The sequence below is a fragment of the Polypterus senegalus genome, chromosome 6, assembly GCF_016835505.1.
Source record: "Polypterus senegalus isolate Bchr_013 chromosome 6, ASM1683550v1, whole genome shotgun sequence".
In the NCBI taxonomy this organism is placed as follows: domain Eukaryota; kingdom Metazoa; phylum Chordata; class Cladistia; order Polypteriformes; family Polypteridae; genus Polypterus; species Polypterus senegalus.
This window is the reverse complement of record NC_053159.1, coordinates 177566507-177572086: the sequence shown is the minus strand read 5'-3', so window position 1 is coordinate 177572086 and position 5580 is coordinate 177566507. Positions and strand designations below refer to the sequence as shown.

Genomic DNA, 5580 nt, shown 5'->3' with positions numbered 1-5580 from the left:
ATAGATAGATAGATAGATAGTGTGGACACTGGCCCAGACACAGACAGGTAGACATGATTTTAAATCACCCAACACACGTTTATTCATAATCACTAATTACAAGATGCACACACAACCCCAAACTCTCCCAAAGTCCAGGCCTCACAATGCCTTTGCCTCTTCAGGTCCGTCTCCACTCCTCTCCATCAAGACTTCGTCTTCTACATTCCCGACTCCAGCCCTCGAATAGAGGGAGGCGGCCTCTTTTATACACACCCAGATGTACTCCAGGTGCCGTCCGATTAGCTTCTGCCAGCACTCCCAAGTGTGGCGGATGTACCGCCCACCCATTAGAGAGGCACTCTGGGTGTCCCTGGTCTTCTTCCACCCTGCACTTCCGGGTGTGGCAGAAGTACTGAGGACCAGGGCTCCTCAGGCATTGCGGCACCCCCTGGCGGTGTCCACGGGCCCCTACAGGGTTGAGCTTCTAAGCTGTGTTCCTGTGGTCCTCAAAGACACCAGGGCGGTCACCCCATCGTGGTCTGGAGGAGGCGTAATCCCTCCTCTGTTCCTTCTGGACATCCCGGCTGGGTACCACCCCCAGCCACTTGCCACAAAAGATAGATAGATAGATAGATAGATAGATAGATAGATAGATAGATAGATAGATAGATAGATAGATAGATAGATAGATAGATAGATAGATAGATAGATAGATAGGAAAGGTGCTATATCCCGGACCCTCTCCACACAGGCCCCCGCCATATGATGAGTGGCTGGATGTCAGTTTTGCTTTTTTTAAGTCAATAACAAGCTGTTGAGGAGCAGGTTATTGACAGTGCACCACTCTGACAGCCGCTCCACCTCGTCCTTGTTTGCCAGCTCACCCTCCTTGCCCAAAATGAGTCAGACCACCTTCGTGTCATCCGTGAACTTTATGATCTTGTTGCGATGGTGAGTGGGGACACAGTCATATGTGTAGAGGGTGTAGAGGAGCGGGCTGAGCACACAACCCTGCTGCATCCTGGTGTTGAGGCTGACAGTAGTGGAGGTGTGGGGACCCAGCGACCAGACCGGAAGTTCAGTATCCAACTGCAGGTGAGTTATGGAAGTCCCAGATCTGCCAGTTTGGACACCAGTCTTTGTGGGAGGATGGTGTTAAACGCCGAGCTGAAGTCCACAAAGAGCAGTCTGGCATAACTCCCCTGCTGCTCCAATTGGGTCAAGGCAGCATGAAAGGCTGTAGCCACAGCGTCCTCCATAGATCTCTTTGCTTTGTAAGCAAATTGAACTGGGTCCAGGTCTGCTGAGTGAAGACCCACATTGTATTGAAAAACTCATCAGAAACTTCAAAACACTTTGTTGGCAAATCATCTTATCCAAAGATCATGACCATACAATGTTCTTCTCTCTTGTTAAATGAACCTTAGCCTGAAGGGGTCTATTAATTTTTTACATTTAAGATTTCTCACTAAGAAATTTACCAATGTTGTTACTTGTCCTAAAGACAGGGAACTCCAGTTTCTGCATTACATCTTGCCTGAAGAAGGGGCTTGAGTTGCCTCGAAAGCTTGCATATTGTAATCACTTTAGTTAGCCAATAAAAGGGGTAATTTTACCCCTTTTTAAGTAATTTAAGTAAGGGAGGCAAACTGAAGTAAAAAAAAATACACAGATACCGGGAGACCTTGGAACTTCCACGCAGAGAGCAGTATTCAAGTAGAATTACGCTAACTCAATAAAGAAACTGATGGAGCAATCGACCGTAATCAGTAAAAAAAAGGCTTGCATTATGCCCATCTCTCCGTAATCATGAACCGGATTAATCAGTGATGTGCAGAGGACGGCTGACTGGCGGATGTGAATGCATTCACCCTTTCCCAGCCCTGTGCACCGCACTCACGCAAATCAGGTCAAGCCGCCGACCAATCACGGCAGGACTTAACGGTCGTTAACGAGGCCCTCGTCTGCATCAGCGCGGCTCATTAAGGCTTCATCGATTAGGCGTCCATTAAACTGCCGGCGAAATCCGAGGCATAATGAAGGAACAAATCAATTGATGGATGTGTGCAAACGTGCCACTGGGCTGGGAATGAAGGATTAGCCGCTTCTTGAATATTTGAACAAGATTGAAAGGTGTAATTTTTTTTTAAAGCTAGTCGGGAAAACGAGAATATCGATCGATCTGCATGGTACGTCTTTATCCGCTTCGCTTTTGGGAGCAGTGCATTTGTACCAAAACCTAACTTGTCTTGCTGCGTCACTTCATTTATAGCGTCCTGAGACAGGATCTTGGGGACCATTAGCTGTGTTTTGATTAATCCCTTCTTTCATCGCCTTCTTTATGACCTTATTTTCATATTGTAAAAAAGCAAAGCAGGTTAGTAAAGCAGATTCAGTTGGTAACGTGTCACGATAATCCTCAGCAGCGAGTGCCTTAAGATGTGTCAGGTTACAAATGCCACGATTACCCCCAAAAACCCCAAATCGATGGATTCTGTCACAGTCCACCATGGGCACAATGTGTTTCAACACAGTGGCTCGCACAGACTCTCGCACTAAGTCGTACAGTTTACAAGTCCCATAATTGTCTTTGGAATACGGAAAGAAAACACAGAAATCAGGACAACTTTCAAACTGCGCTCTCAGGACATTCCACTGTTTTGAGTCAACTTCTTCCACTTCTGATTCTTCTGCTTTTACTCAAAGTTAAAGTGTGCTTTTTAGAATTTACATTTTATGTCCTTAATTTTCTGTTCTGCTTTCTTGCTTATTTTCCAAGTTGAAGCTTCAGTCTTTAGGTGCCCATGAGTGTTTTGTAGACCTTCCAGTGTTTCTTTTATTCGTTGTCTTTACTAGGTGGCTTTGCCCCTGCTTGCTTCGCTCATAGACCCACGGTTGGGCGCTCGAAGGGTGTCGGGTCGCACCTCAGCTAGAAAAAGTGAACGTATTTAAAGAGTTAGCTTATAGAAGAGCATGCGGGGCGCGAGAGGAAGACGGTTTGGTCCTTAGTTATTATAGACAGCAAGTGGGTTACTTGAGTATTACACTACAACTCTCTATTTTAAATACCAACGAATAATAAAACGCAGTAAACTGTAAAAGTTAAAAAGTAAAACGTAATAAAATGTGAATAAAAGTGAAATCACATTAACGCCTCGTCAAAAACAATATTATGAAATACTTTATCCTCAAATTTACATTCCATAAACATTGCTTTTTTTGCATGTCTGTTCACATATTGTTCAGGATATTCTCTCTTTTTTGTTTAGTGGACGATTCTTTATGTTCTTGATTTTTATCATATGCAGCTCTTTTTTGTTCGTTTTCTTTTTTTTCGACGGTTATTATCAGCTCTTGCTGTCCTTTTTCTATCACGATCTAAAATTCGACGTTACTGAGTAGTTAATTTGCTTTTCTGCTTTGCCATTATAAGCGACAGCGTTGAAGGGCGAATTAGCACCGAGACTGTCACATAGTGGGACGGACAGAGGATGTGCGCAGCAGGAGTGATGATTGGACGAGCGGTGTGGAGGGGCGTGGTCAAGGGTGAATAACACAGGTATGACGGAAAACTTTTTTTAAAATAATAGAGAGATTAGTTCATTTAAAACACACACAACATTACATTCTCAAACCGATCTAATCCAATTTAGGGTTTCGGGGGCAGGAGCTTGTGCCAGCAGCAGTGGGTGCATGGCAGGAACAGACATGACAAGGGTGCTAGTTAGTCGCAGGGCCAGCTCACACACACACACCTACAGTCACACACGGCCACAAGTGTCTGGAAGGACAGCTGAGGTTCTCAGATTGGGTAGGGTGGCGGTAGGACAGGTCAGTGATAACGCACAGACTCCACCTGGACAGCAACCGGGCATGGAATCTGAACCCAAGACACCATGAGGTGGCTGCACCGAGCACTGTGCCATTATACCAGCTTTTAGTTAATTTAGTGCTTCATACTGCGTTGTGGTGTTTGCGATTTCTCTGTGAATTAAGCCTTAGGACATGAATTGAGTTTCAAGTTTATTTACAGCTTCTTTTCATACTGCACTTTAGTTTTTCTTAAAAAGCAGGAGTGCCCACCATGGCCCTGAATGGGATATTGCACAGGTGCCATTTTGTCACATAGAGTTCTTTTTATTGTGTGGATCTTAACAAAAAGCATAAGATATTTGATAAACGAGAGGAGACCATTCAGTCCATCAAGCCCGTTTGTTTAGCTCCTAGCTATGCTGTCCCAACATCTCCTCCAGATTCTTCTTAAAGGTTGTCTTCTGCCTCAACTCCACTTCTTTGTAGTTTGTTCCCACTATTCTTTGCATAAAGAAGTGCCCCCTGGCATCAGTTCTAAATGCACTTCCTCTTAATTTCCACTGACATCCTCGATTACCTGATTCACACTTAAATGGAATGAATAGAATAACCAGGAGAGAGAGAGAGATGCATTTTAAATAAATTGTGTTTAATAGATAATACTTTCAAATAATAAACAAACAGAATACAATGTGAGTGTTGGTTAAAAAACATCCTGGTAATGCCAGATGTGTAGCTTCAGGGAGCAAAATAACTTGTAGTTACAGTACATTCAGGACTTCCTGGTCATCCTCATCTTCCGCCTTCTTTCTTCTTCCATCTGCATGGATGTCTTCTCTTCATAGAGGGATGGCAAGACAGATAGGTGGTCTTCTCTTCATGATAAATTGGCAAGAGAGAGATGGTGTAACTTGTTGTTACAGTACATTCCATACTTCCTGGTCACCTTCATCATTTTTCTTCTTCCTTTTTCCATCTGCACAGTTGTCTTTTCTTCATGGTAAGAGAGAGAGGTGGCCTTCTCTTCATGGAGGGATAGCAAGACAGAGGAGCAGTCTTCTCTTCATGGTAAACTGGCAAGAGAGAGGGGTGTTCTAACTTGTACTTACAGTACATTCAATACTTCATGGTCCCCTTCTTCTTCCTTCCTCATCATTTGCAAGAGAGAGAGATGGTCTTCTCATCATGATAGGATGGCAAGAGAGAGAGGTGGGTTAACATTCAGTTTCAGTACGTTCGATACTTTGTGGTCATCATCCACTTCCTTCTTCTGTTTTCTTCCTTCCTCATCATCTGCAAAGTTGTCTTCTCTTCATGGATGAAGGCAAGAGAGAGAGGTGGTCTTCTATTCATGGCAAGATGGCAAGAAAGATTGGTTTTCTTCTTCTCCTGGAGGAATGGTAAGAGAGAGAGGCGACCTTCTCTTCATGATAAAGTTGCAAGAAAGAGAGGTGGTCTAACTTGTGGTTACACTGCATTCAGTACTTCCTGATCATCTTCATCTTCTTTCTTCTTCTTTCCTCATCATCTGCACAGTTGTCTGCTCTTCATTAGAGGTTTGGCAAGATAGAGGGGGGGTCTTCTTTTCATGGCAAGACGGCAAGAGAGAGGGGTGGTCTAACTCAGGGCCATCTTGACATATGGGCACAATGGGCACTGGCCGGAGGTACCAGGAACATACGGGGCCACAAATGTTTCTGATGCCTGTGTATGTTTTTGTTTTGCTATCAAAACAGGGGGCCAGCGCATTACTTTGGGGGGAGGAGGTCTAAGATGCTGGTAAGA

General features: G+C 44.2%; 1 long non-coding RNA gene across 1 annotated transcript; it reads left to right on the top strand.

Moving 5' to 3' along the window:
- The first annotated feature begins 2008 nt into the window (after positions 1-2008).
- On the top strand, positions 2009-4852 carry LOC120530601. The gene is made up of 3 exons (XR_005634004.1): positions 2009-2115; positions 3416-3541; positions 4780-4852. It is a non-coding gene; the product is annotated as an uncharacterized LOC120530601 (long non-coding RNA).
- Positions 4853-5580: the final 728 nt, after the last annotated feature.